Source organism: Balaenoptera physalus (assembly GCF_965194825.1).
Source record: "Balaenoptera physalus genome assembly, chromosome: 3".
NCBI lineage: Eukaryota > Metazoa > Chordata > Mammalia > Artiodactyla > Balaenopteridae > Balaenoptera > Balaenoptera physalus.
Window position 1 is genome coordinate 172,278,893 of NC_138890.1, and position 12,939 is coordinate 172,291,831.

Sequence of the window (12,939 nt, forward strand, 5' to 3'; positions counted from 1 at the left end):
GGAGGCCAGCACCAAGGTGTGCGGGATACGAGTCAGTCGGCCCTCTCTCCCTCTCGGTCTTCCCTAACAAAGGTCTAGAAAGCAGTGGTTTCAGGAGAAAGGAGCGGGCGCCGAAAGCCGCCTCACACCCCTGCCCCAAACCTCACGTCCCCGCCAGTCCCCGGCGGTGGCAACGGGAGCCAAGTCTCAGCCAAGGATCTGGGCCGCAGACCCAGGAAGGAAAGACAGGTCACCCTCAGGTACTTTTAGGGCTTTAAAGACCGGCAAGCAAGTAACCCAATCCTAGGAATTACGTCAAGTCAAATCTAGCTGCTTCCATTCTAGGTTTGATTATTAGCTAGGAAAAGAGAAGACAAAATGAAATTTGTTCAGCAATACTATCACATTAGCTCAACAGCTAGCAAGACAGTCCACCCGACAGCAGACAATACTTAACAAGACCTTCCAGTGCCAAGCGACAAAGGTAAGGACAGGACGTCGAACATCTCACCTTCCCTCGGCTCTTGCTTAAGGCCAGCCTCACTCTCTCACCCTCAGGACTGCCACCCCCACTACTCATTGAAGTGACCATCCTAACACTCAGTTTAAAAGCCACTCGAAGCCACTGACAGCACACACGGGACACACACAGGAAATAAACGCTCGACACGCTTGTTCACGGTGCATCTGCAAGGTCAGTGAGGCCATCGCTGATTGCAGTCCTGACGTCATCACGTTTAATTTTTTTTTTTTAAATCATGCAAAACTTCACCCCAAGCATGCTGCTGATTCAGCCACGAGTCCCGTTTTTAGTAAACCCAAAAAGGCAGAAAGTCATGCAACATTAAAATGCAGTAATTTTTCCAAAATATCTACCCAACTCCACGATTTATCAGGTATAGCTTCTAACATCTCAACAACCACCCAGAGCCAACTACATCCTAAGCCTTTAACCGCATCTCTTCCAGCAGCTCAGCAGGCACGTCACGTCAGCGGGGTGGCCCATGGTTCCCAGCGCTCGGCAATGTCGTCAGCAGGACCAGATGTGTCAGGTTAGTGACCACACCGGGGACCTCCCCCTGTTAACAAGTGACAGTAACGCTGTCAGGAGACAGCACAGGGCTCCTCGGGACAACAGCACGTGCCACTGGACCAGCCGTCACCTCGCTGAGCAGTCAGTCCATCAAAGCACTGAGAGCACACGCTCTCCTGCAGCTCAGCGCTGTTCTGATAACACCAGGAGTAGAGAAGTATAGAGACGTCAAATAAGGATATGGGCCTAGAGCACCTAAGCAACTGGCCCAGAGACACAGAAGAAGAACAGCAAAACTGGCGTGGCAAAATCCTATCCACACCCCACAAATGCAACATATTAAAGCATCTAGGAAACAGGCCATTCCGATTTGCCAAAATGTCACTGCCAGGCTGCGCCTGCAGGGTGGCGAGAACTGTCACATGTGAAGGAGCAACACGCAAAGTCGCCCGTCAGCTTCCCAGGAGGCCCGTCCCCAGGCCCGGGAGGCACAGACACCGCCCAGGGTGACAGTGTCCGTCGTCAGGCGCCTGCTGACGTGCCTGTCACAGAGCAGGGCGCCCCTTCCCCGCGACCGGCAAGCACGCCCCCCCGCCCGATCCAGGAGAGATGAGTAACGAGGCCGAGGCGTGCCCACGTCCCAGAGCGGAGCGCCGGCGGAGCACACGCCTCCTGGTTTCAGCGCTGGGACACTAACGAAACGCCTACCTGAAATTTGTATTAAACTGCATCTAAAAATGGGCAACGGCTGTAACAAATATTAGGAGGAGGATTTTTGCTTTGCCTTCTGGGAACGGAAGGGATCCTGCTGCGGCCTGGCTGGACGGCGCGGCTCTGGCCCAGCCCCTGCAGGCTCTTCCTCGAGGCAAGCAGGGACCGGCGAGGCACTGCGTGACCGCTGGGGCCGCCTGAGGACCGCGTGGCTCTGGAGGGTGGTGCACCATCGGTGCAGCAGAAAGGCACGAGAAGGTCTAACAACCATCGTGAGGCCCGGGCAGATTCAGAGAGCCCTGCAGCTGCCTCCTCCGGCTCAGGCTCTTGGTGGAAGGAACGCTGAGAGGAGAGGGGAAGCACGAGGGCTGGGAGGGGTGGGGCAGGCAGTGCAGCTGTGGGTCAGGGCAGCCCAACAGAGCCTGCAGGCGAGAGAAGCAGCGCCCCGCCCTCCGCCCGGCGTGGTGACCGGTGACCGCCTGCAGCCTGGCTCTGACCGGGGAAGGTGACCTCCGGGAGCAAAGGCCTGATCTCAGCGCCCCAACAGCGCTCGCTCGTGGTGAGCATTCAACCAATATGTGAGGGATGAATCAAGTTTTGATAAAATGCATTTTTTGCTTATGACTTTGTCACTTAAGATCTTCCTTCCCTGTACAATGTCACCAAAAATCAACATCCAAGAAATAGTTTACCCCTGTACCGGATAACTTGATTTGTTAGCAGAAATGACTTACATGGTCAACTGTCCTTTTAAAAAAATGTAAACAGTGCTAAATAAAAGAGCTGGGATTATTTATTCAGTACCACATTACAAGTAGTTTCATCACTATAAGAAATGACCTATGATGGTCAGGACAACACACTCTCACACTAAGTGCCAGCGACCACGTGTGCAGCCACTGCTTCCGACACTGAACATACACACGCATTCGGTTCTCCAAAGTGCTTTGCTGAATTATGTCACAAAAGTTTTGATCTTTTCTACTTGAAAACGAGGACAGTTACTCTTCTCACATATCAGAACGTCAGAGGAATCTCACAGCTGACAAGACGTCTACATAAAACCACACCCAAGTCTCCTCCATGGCTCACAATTTAGTCACCGCATCTCCTAGAACTCACGTCACCCCACTAGCTTTCAGTCTCCAAATCTTCCAAGGAAATGTCTATGCTGTGACCATCACGGAAAAGTTCCTCTATCATGGGTCAGAGAGGTGGTATCTCAAAACCAGCAGGAACGACGATCACCTAGAGGGCCCAGGCCACTTAAGAGGCCAGGGACCATCTGATCCTGCAGATGCAGGTGACCACAGGCCCCAGTGGAAGGCCCTGGGGAGACCTTCTCGGAGGGTTTCCTAAGGGGAGAGCTCCCACAGCCCTTTCCCCTTCCCCTTCCCTAGTCCCAGCGAGTTGGGTTGGCCGGCCTCCAGAACCGTGATCCCCGCAAGGCTGAGAAAGGCAGCAGAGGGAGAAGGTGGGCTGGTCCCCTGGGATCAGGCCACCATCACTCTGTTACTTTCGCTCTTTGTAGCCAAACCTAATCCTGACACAGTAGCGGAAAAACAATGAAGTTAGATTCCTGCCTTGTTCTACATTTGAAAACATAACACAGATGCAGAGTTAAATTACTAAATGAAAACATCAAATAGAAGAAGTCAGGGGAAAAAAGCAAGGGGAACCATCAGCTATCTCGAAATTGAAGGAGGCCTTTCCAGACTCCAACACAAAAATGACAATCACAACTGCAAAGACTGAGAGAGTCAAATAATTACCAAGAAATTCTAACAAGAATCATGCAGAGTGTAAACAAATTAAAAAGCAAATGTCAAGTGCACATGTCAGAAGCAGGAAGGACTTGTTCAGAAAGACCAGGCCTCTCTCGGACTGGACCTCACGCTCTGGGATCAGCTGACAACGCACCTCAAGGCTAAAGAAAGGCATCCCTCGCTGAGCCCGGAACCCCACGCCCGGACACCTGGGCTCCAGACCCACACATACACGCTCGCAGCAGGGCCGTGGGTCAGGACGGGGTGCCGTCCGCCCACTGAGAAGAGCAAGGGGAGGCTCCGTGACAGAGAGGTGACAGACACGCCCCGCGTGCACCTAACTCAGGAGAAGGTCTAAGAGGCCCGCGTGCCAGGGCGGCGGGTGACGGATGAGCTGGTGAGAGAGCGGCCACCTCCTACTCTACACTCGGGCGCTGCTGGGATTTTGGGTTTTTACAAGAATGTACTCATCATATGTATAAATTTAAAAGGGAAAAGGAGAAAAAATGATACATTTTAGAGGGAAAACAACTGCCCGAGAGGATGCTCATTACACCACTGATTATATTTAACACTTGGAAACAACAAAACATTCAATACAACACAAAAAAAGTCAACTGTACTTCTAGATGACAAGATTACTTGTAACTTTTTTATTCTTTTTGCTTGTATTCATTTCCTAATTTTAATTAGGAATACTGATCGCTTAATTTAAAGAAAAAAGAACATCAAGTCGGTCAGGCTTCTAAGCCCTGACGCCACCCTTCCCATCCCGCCCCTAACCAGCAGCGAGGTTTCCAAGTCCCTCGGTTTACTGGTGCCAGCACCTCTGCCAGGCCCTAAAATCCGCGCGGAGTGGGGTGGCACAGGCTAGCGATGCTGCCCGCCCGCCGAGGGCAAGGTGGGAGGGGCCCAGCCGTCCCCCAGCACGGGCTGCGGACGGGACCCCTGTGAGCACACGGCGTCCTGCAAGTGGCTACCGGGCACCCGAGGCGGGGCTGCTGCGACTGAGGGCCTCAGGTTGTAGCTTTACTTCACTCAGTCCCAAGAGCCACGTGGGGCTGGCGGCTGCCGCTCCCCGGGCTCCACCCCGACGGCTGAGCGACGCGACGCTCAGCACAGGCAGAGCAGGCGGCCCCAGGACCACATGCCCTCTCTGGGATCCTCACTCCTTCCATCCCGCGAGACGCCACCTTCCAGGAATGAGGGGCGGCTCCCCCAGGGGGCACAGGCCTCGCCCGGGGGGCCTGGGGAGAGTGCACCCTGCCCACGCGCCTTCCGACGGGAGACAAGGGATAAAAACACGCCCTGGTCCGGGGGCTCTCAAAGGTTCTCTAAGTAAACGTTTTAGAATCTTAGGGCTAAATGTGGACAAATAAGAGCCTTGTCTGTCAAAACTAAGCATTAGAGTTCTTGATGTAATTTAAACACATACTCACTGCTCCATTTACGAAACTAGGATTTAAGAGCCTGACAAGATGTTAGTAACAATGGTGCCTGATTAGAGCATTTTCCAAAGTAACTGATGTAACTGTGGAATTGAGCAAGACGATTCTTTCATCATCACGAAAATGTACTCTTTTTTCCTTAACATTTCAACATGTCTAAGATTGGGATGCATCTTTCCATCAATGGCTGAGCATTAAATCAATGCAAAGTTAAATATTTCTCTTTCTTCATGGTACATTCCATAACGGTGCATCTCTTTAGATTGGCTGATCTGTAGGAAGTTGTCTAGATGAAGTTTATATTGGGCTGGCCAAAAAGTTCGTTCAGTTAATGAATATGTTGTTCAGTAAAGTTCTTGGTGAAAATGAAAAAGGCGTCTCTTAGTTTTACTTAAAACCGAACGAACGTTTTGGCCAACCCAATATTTCTGCCCCGCAGAAAAAGACAACTTTGAATGGGTTGGGTTTTTGCAAGTAATAGCACCTCAAATCCAAAGAAATAAGGGAGTCAGAAGCTGACCGCAAGGCGTCTTGTGGAGAGAGGGCAGCAAGAGCGACAGAGAGGACCCACTTTGCAGCCACGAGGCCGAGAACGAACGCTGGAAACCTCCGCACAATGCAGCCCTCATCCTAAGCTGAGGACCCGAGTGCCCGCGCCACCGTGGGCCCTAAAGGGATAAGGCCCGCAAGGAGCGGTGGGTGCTCTGGATGGCTTTGTGTGGCGGCGGCTTGAGCCTCTTAAGTGGTCTCATCAGGTGGGGCACGGTGGGAAAGGGCTGCTCTCTGTGTGCAAAAGGAACCCTGCAGGCAGCGGAGGCAGGAAAGCGCAGCACGCCTGATGCCTTGTCTCTGAGCAGTGGATTCGGAGACACTCTAGCCTTGGCTACTGGCCCGTACAGACCACACGCAACTCCGAGAGTCAATCTGGAAGAATCTCAAATTGATACAACGCAGCGGAGCAAGCCCTGAACTGATTCCCTTCCTGGCTATTTTAAGAAAGATGAAAATGGTGAGACCAGAGTTTTCGGTGCATTTTAGTTTTCATCATAAAACTACTGGAAAACAAACTTCTGAACATTATTAACAAGCATGCTTTTAATCTAGGTATTAGAAAATAAAGTTCACTGAAAAATGAAAAAAGACATTTCTCATTTACAATTGCTCTCTTGTAAGAGGCCAAACCCACTCAAAAGGTAATGACTGACTTTTCAATTTTTAGTACATGTCCCAAATTAATTCTTGCTTCTGGTCCCAAATTATCAAGATCAGCAATGTTTCCGTATCTATCTCAGCAGCTGGTATACGGTTGGTTGCTGTAAACATTTATGAAATCCAACTCAATGAGCTTTTTTAAAGAGCAAAAGATGGATTATTAAGTTAGAGAACCAAACTATCTAATTTCATAGCTAATAAAGCTATTCATGAAAAGAGATGACCCATTTCAGGAGGATGATTTTCGATTTTAGAAGTTGGGCTGGCAGGGTTGCAGGGTTCCCGACTCTGTCTAAATCTGAACCGAAGCCAGGGAAGGCTGGCTGGTTCTGAAGGGGGGGCCCCGGGGAAGTGGCGCCCACCCCCGGTTTTTCCCTGCCTTCTCACGTGGGAGCCTCGGTGCCCAGCCCCACGCAAAGCTGCTCCTTCTCCCATTCCCAGCCCAGTGCAACCTGCAAGTTGTTCCACGGTGACATCTCTGTACGCAAACAAGGAGGACAGGCAGACGCACTACAGCAGGTGAGAGACACAATGACACAAGGGGCCAGAAGCGATGACGATGAAGTACATTTAAAATAAAACAGCGTGGACAGAAAAGGGGCAAAGCTAACAGGCCAAGCAGTTACTGATGCGGGTCTGCAAGGGGGAAGCACAGAGGGTTGCCTGTTCCCCTAGATCTGAAATCCCCGCAGCTTTTTCTAAGGAAAGCCACGGTCAGAGGTCAGATTTCATTCACTGCTTTAAGGAACAGAAAAGCCTGATGAATGAAGGCAGCCTCCTCCAATGTGGTTGCGAGACCTGTCAGCACCCAATCCTGTCAGTCAGAGCTGTGCTCTCAAGTATTAACTCATCCAACTTTCCCAGCCCACTGTCCCCAGGGCCCCGCCCTACTGCTGACCGTGAGTCACTCTTCCCTTCCACACCCTCCAGGAACCTGCTCGACTCCAAGTGCTTGTGGAAAACCAGGCTTTTTGATTACAATGTAAAATGCCACAGAAAACACTAGAAACTCACTTCAACTGTTAATTTATTCTCTCCCTCTCCCACTCCTTCCAAGTCTTCTTAAAACCCTCAAAAGCCTTAAAAAGCCAGTGGTTTCTCAGAAATTGGAGCTCCCTCCCGCTCAGCTCCACAATGTTCACTGTCTGCATTTTTGCCAAAAACAATGGCTTGGGGAAAGTATTTGGAGTTCACTACTGGAGTTTTACGGTAGATTTTCAAGCCCGCGTGGATGCACTTACACTAAGACAGCGGAGTCCGAGCGCCCAGGCAGCCCAGACGTCCCGAGTTAGCAGCTGCCTCTCCACCCGCTGCAAAGAAGGGCTGCTGGGCAGCGACCAGTGAGACCTGCAGAGAGTGACTGAATCACTTCTATTTTGGGGATGGACGATCCTTTTTAAAACTCCCATTTCCTGACACAGTTAATGAGCTAATTATAAATCATTTTATTTATCTTTAATTGTTACAGGCCAATTAATGTCTGTACCACTATTTAGAAAGTCTTGAATCAGCCTTTCAAAGGTTGTTTATAATCTAAGCTCAAAAGTGTGAGGAAGCCGACTGAAACTGCAAAGCATAAAGCCTGTGTGTTTCCAGAGCGTTCCTTCCTGTTGCTGAGCCAGCGCTCCCATCAGCCCGCCCGCGGGGTCTGCACCTCTGCCCCTCTCCGCTCCCGCAGCGCCCCACCTGTGCACAGCTCCTTCTCTAGCGGGAGAGCCTCTGAAGAGCCTCTAAAATGTTAACGGGAGAGGGAGGCCCTCAGAGAAGCTGCTGCACAGGGAAGGGCCTGAGAGCTGAGCGACAGACAAGAGGAGGGCTGGGGCTCCAGCCCTGCTGCTCCGGGCCCAGGCCACGGCCAGCCCAGTAAAGAAAGGGCTCAGACCCACAAAGAGCCAGGACAGCTGGAGCAACCTAGAGGGAAGCAGCCCACTCACGTGGCACGTCCTCAACCCATCATGGGCAAGAACGACCAGTGGGCCTCAGCCTCCCAACACTGGTGTCCTACGGAACCCACAGTGCACTCCGGGACCCCCAATCTGGCGGAGCTCACGGCCGGGAGGGCCGCTGGGGCAGGGGGGTGCCAAGAAGGCGCTTGGCTGGGCCCCGTGCACTGCTTCAGCCCACCGGCCACGCGGCCACGCAGCCTCGCCGGGCAGCCACAGCACAGATCCCTGCAGGCCACGGTGCTCGGAGGGAACCGCCAAGTCTGAAAGCAGGATGGCCTGGCCTTGCTCGCTAGCTCCAGTAGCTGGATCATTTTTGAGATGAAAACAGCTATATCCTCTGTCGTAATTTCCAGAGATGCTTACCCTCGTGAAGGTGAGCTGGATAACCTTCTGGGAAGCAGTATGCGTAAGAGCCTGAAAAGATGACTACCCTGAGATATTACACAACACCACCCATATTACCAGCGTTTTCGTTAGTCTCCCAAATAGTCCCTGAGGCAAGTACTAGTCAATATTTTCTCCATTTTACAGATTATAAGAAAACTATTCATTAGACAGATGGTAAATGGCCCAAGATTCCACGACCAGGACTCAAACCCAGAGCTGTGCAGCTCTCGATCTTGACGTTCAGCCACAGGGCTGTGAAGCCACGCTCAGGAAGTGGCCCAACATACAGAAACATGCAGAAATATGCACTATGGGCTGTTTACAGAAAGTGAAAAGTTGTAAACATCTCTCCCCAGTTATTTAGGAAATAATATACATCAATTCCATCTTTAAAAATTGTTTAAAAGAGCTTTTTAACACAGGAAGAATCACTTATCTAGAGTTAGATTTAAACAAACATACAAAAATGACACATTTGTGACACATTTAAAGTAACATTAAAATAACAGAGAGACATATGCTCTGTTAAGAACAGGAAAGTGTTAACAACAGGAAAATTATGGGTAGTTTCCTTTCTGTATTTTCCAAGTTTCTTCAGTAAGTACTTTATTGCTTTTATAATCATAGCCAAGAAAAAGTGTCATCATGTCAGCTTTACTGACACTGACTTTATTCCAAAGATCAAAGAGCAGACATCGCTGTGCTTAAGTCTTCTTTGAGACTGGCTGCCTTTGGCCTTTACATTAAGGCCAAACCCACGTGGGCTTTCCCTTCTGGCTCAGCCCATGCCCGGCATCCTGGGGGCCAAGGGAACTACTCGTGTGACTCTGCTCAGCTCCAAGGTCCAGCAAGGCTAAAGGTCCCTTCACCCCTAAAGTTCTGGTTCTAGTGCCACCCCAAGTCACTGGTTTAGCATACACCCCCGCCAAAAGACAGGGCTCCTGAAAAAGCTACCCTACAACCCCAGAAAAACCTCTGCAGATGTAGATGACTGAACCCAGAGACCTGTGAGGAAGGGGGTGTTCTCTCAAGTACCCCAACCCTCTCTGGCCACACCACACCAGGGGCAGCTAACAGGCTTCCCCACCGTCCCAGCGCCCATCGACGGCACGGCTGTCAGAGAGCCGTGTTGAGTAGGATTCTGAGGCTATATTCAGACTTAGAAACTTAAAATTCATTAGTGATACTATCCTCCCAGTATTCTCATGACGATGATAAGTAACTGACACGCACCACCTGCCTGCTCTGTCCAGTCAGCGTAGGACACACTTCACGAGCACGATCCTGAGAACCACCACCACCTCCCGTTTTACAGATGCCCAGAGGCTGGACAAGCAGCCTGGGCCTCACGCCTGCCGTGAAGCTTCCTGGCACGGAGCTCTACAGTGTGTCTCTGCTCACACTGCTCCAAGCGCTCCCCGGAGCCTCCACACCCCACCGACTACCCCTCCCATCTGCCTCCTGCAGCCGGCCGGGGCCTCAGCTCCACTTCCCCGGCGCTGGCTGCGCCCTCCCTGGCCCGGGCCCCTCAGCGGTGATGCCAGGGGACGCGAGACGTGCGCAGCCTCTCCCCGAGACACTGTCCTGGCGGGACAAGTCATCCCAATGACCCTCAGGGCAGGAGAGCCCATGTGTGTAACGCACCTGACGGAGGACATGCCAATCCCCTTCCACGTCACCAAGAGTGGCAAAGCACTTGTTAAGCCTGTGTCCAGTTCCGTGCGGCCTGCAGATGTGACCAGAGTGGGCGCTCGTCACCGCCAGGCGCCAGTGCGCGTGGCCACACGAAAGCCAGGTCTCCCCACACGCCCGAGTGTCAGCATATCTGAGCGTCTGCTGTAATTAAAGCTACTTAACTTCCCTGTATCCAATATTTGCATATGTATCAAAGTTTGATTTACAGTATCAGAAAAATAAAAACATAACTTTTAATTATCAAATGTTTACTTCTCATTCAATCAGCAGGAATGTCTCCATCCAGCATAAAGGAGGAAGTAAATCATTTGTACCAATTCTGCTCAGCACGAACTAGGCATGTCTACCTCTTCAAGTCTCAGGAGACAGGCTCCAGGGTTCTGGCTCAAGATGGCAGGAAGAGCACACATCAACCTCCCAAGACCCCACCATGATGACCAGAAAAAAGTGTTAAGAAAAAGGACAACACAACAGCGCTGGAAAACCAGCGAAAATAGAAAGGCAGGGAGGAAGGGAGGGCAAAGCACAGAACTTAACGGATCCAAAGGTTTAGGTCAATACTGAAGTACAGAAAGCAGATGCAAGTCATCATCGTACAGTTATTTACTGCCAACCCACGATGGAGCAGGTGCTGCTCTGACACAGGCTATAGAGAGAGCAAGACAAAATCAGCAAGTCCCTCATGCTCGCTGAGTTGGGTTAGGGGCACGGAGAAGGGAGCAAAGTAAGTAACCAAAATCAACCCCAAGTATTAGCACACTATGCAGAGATTCCAAATGGTGGCCACGGCTGCCTTTATGGCTACTTTATATCGTGTGGTCAGGGACGGCCTCCCAAAGAGCTGATACTGGAGCCAAGACAGAAGGGCAAGAAGCAGCCAGATGTGCAAAGATCAGGGGACGAACCTGGAGGCCCTGAGAGGAAGTCAGCAGGGCCCAGAGGACAGGGGGAGCCTGAGTCTGACACACCAGCAGTGAGGGTCTTCTGTTCCCTGGGCTAACTTCAGAGCAGACGACACCAGGCTTCTGAGGACCCCGAGGCCATGAAAGGACTGGGCCAGATGAGCTGGGCCCTAAGAGGCTGAACTAATTCAGGGAACAGACTTCAGGCCCCCAACAAGGTGGCCCACGGACTCGCCCCAAGACTCGACTCTCCACCTGGGGGCCGACGGGTCCCAGAGGGTCGGCCAAAGACACAGCAGCCTCTCAAACCTGCAGCCTGGCCTGAGAGGGAAAGTTCTAGGGGAGGTCAGAGGGCTCAGAACACCCTCAGGTCGCATCAGCAGAGATGGCAACCCATGAACGTGGCACAGCAAACAAAGAGGAAGAGAAAGGGGCCCAGAACATCATGAGGACAAGGACCCCAGTGTGGGAGGAGAGGCCAGCCGGGATCAGGAAAACCCACTCCCACGCCTCGTGCTACAGAAAACCTCGGTGAGAACGTGGCCGTAAACACAGGGTGAAAAGAAGGCAAGGAGCTGCAGGAGAGGACAGGGAAGCCGCTGTGCCAACACCTGAGAAGGGCCCGTTTAAGGAAGAGGGACAGAGAGGAAAAGAAAGCGAGTCAAGCCGTCCACGTGGAAAATGTGGAAGATGAAACCAGGGCCGTGCCGAAGGCCCGACAGGGGACCAGCCCCTAAAGTCAAGGCAGAGCCCGGCCTGCGGGTGGAAGGGCAGCTGCGGTCCAGGAAGGGCTGATGCAGGGCCAACACGGCAGAAACGACCAGGTGAGGACGAGAGGAAGGCGCGGCCAGGCGGGCATCCAGGAGAAACCACCTCCCTGAAGCGGCATCAGTGTTGCCCCAGATCTCTGACAACATTCGCAGCCAGAGACGTTGGGGAGCACGCCAAGGTCATGAAGCGGGGACCCCATGCTCTAGGCACCCGGCAGGCTTCGGGGAACACGGAGCCCACGAGCTCTCCCGTACACACTCGACTCTCGACACGCAGCACAGACGGAATGCAGCAGGGCCACGTGGACCCGTGGAGCGGGCTGAGGGCTACCAGGCCGGGCCGGTCAGAGTGGAGTGAAGGGCCGTGCACAGAGCCCACCCCACAGTGGGGCCGGGCAGTACGGCCCCCGGAGCCCTGCCGAAGATGTCCATCAGAACGTGGAAAGCTGCCGGAGTCCCGGTGAGAGCCTGGCGCACAGCATGAAGTCTATGCAAAGAGAGAGTCCAGACTGACTAATCGACTGCAAACTGTGGTGTTCAGGGCCAAGGCAGGATGGCAGAATCCGCTACAAAACCCTGTGGGACCCTCAGCTGCTCTGGGCTTCAGTCTCCTCATGTGAAACATGAGGATGCTGATGGCGCCCCCTCACGTGGCATTGTCAGGAGGATTAATGAATACAGACAAAGTATTTAGAATGGGGTCTAGCACTCAGTAAGAGCTCAACAAATGGTAGTGATCATAATTGCAGAACAAAATACAAATGCCTAACTCATGGTGGCAGACAAACAACATAATGCAAATCAGGAGCTGGGAGGCTACATAAAGGGCTGTCTTAGTCTGCTTGGGCTGCTGTAAAGGGATACCACAGACTGAGCGCCTTCAACAACAGACATTTATGTCTCACAGTTCTGGAAGCTGGAAGTTCAAGATCCAGGCACCAGCAAGGCTGGGTTATGGGGAGGGCCCTCTTCCTGGCTCACAGACTGCCAACTTCTCAATGTGCCCTCACATGGTGGAGAGAGAACGAGTGAACTCTGTGATCTTTCTCATAAGGGCACTAACTCCATGATGAGGCCCCACCCATGACCT

At 52.2% G+C, this 12,939-nt stretch overlaps 1 protein-coding gene across 2 annotated transcripts in view; it reads right to left on the reverse strand.

Moving 5' to 3' along the window:
- The window catches only part of TENT4A (terminal nucleotidyltransferase 4A), a 47,133-nt gene that overhangs the window by 18,625 nt on the left and 15,569 nt on the right, over positions 1–12,939 (reverse strand). The window lies entirely within an intron of this gene.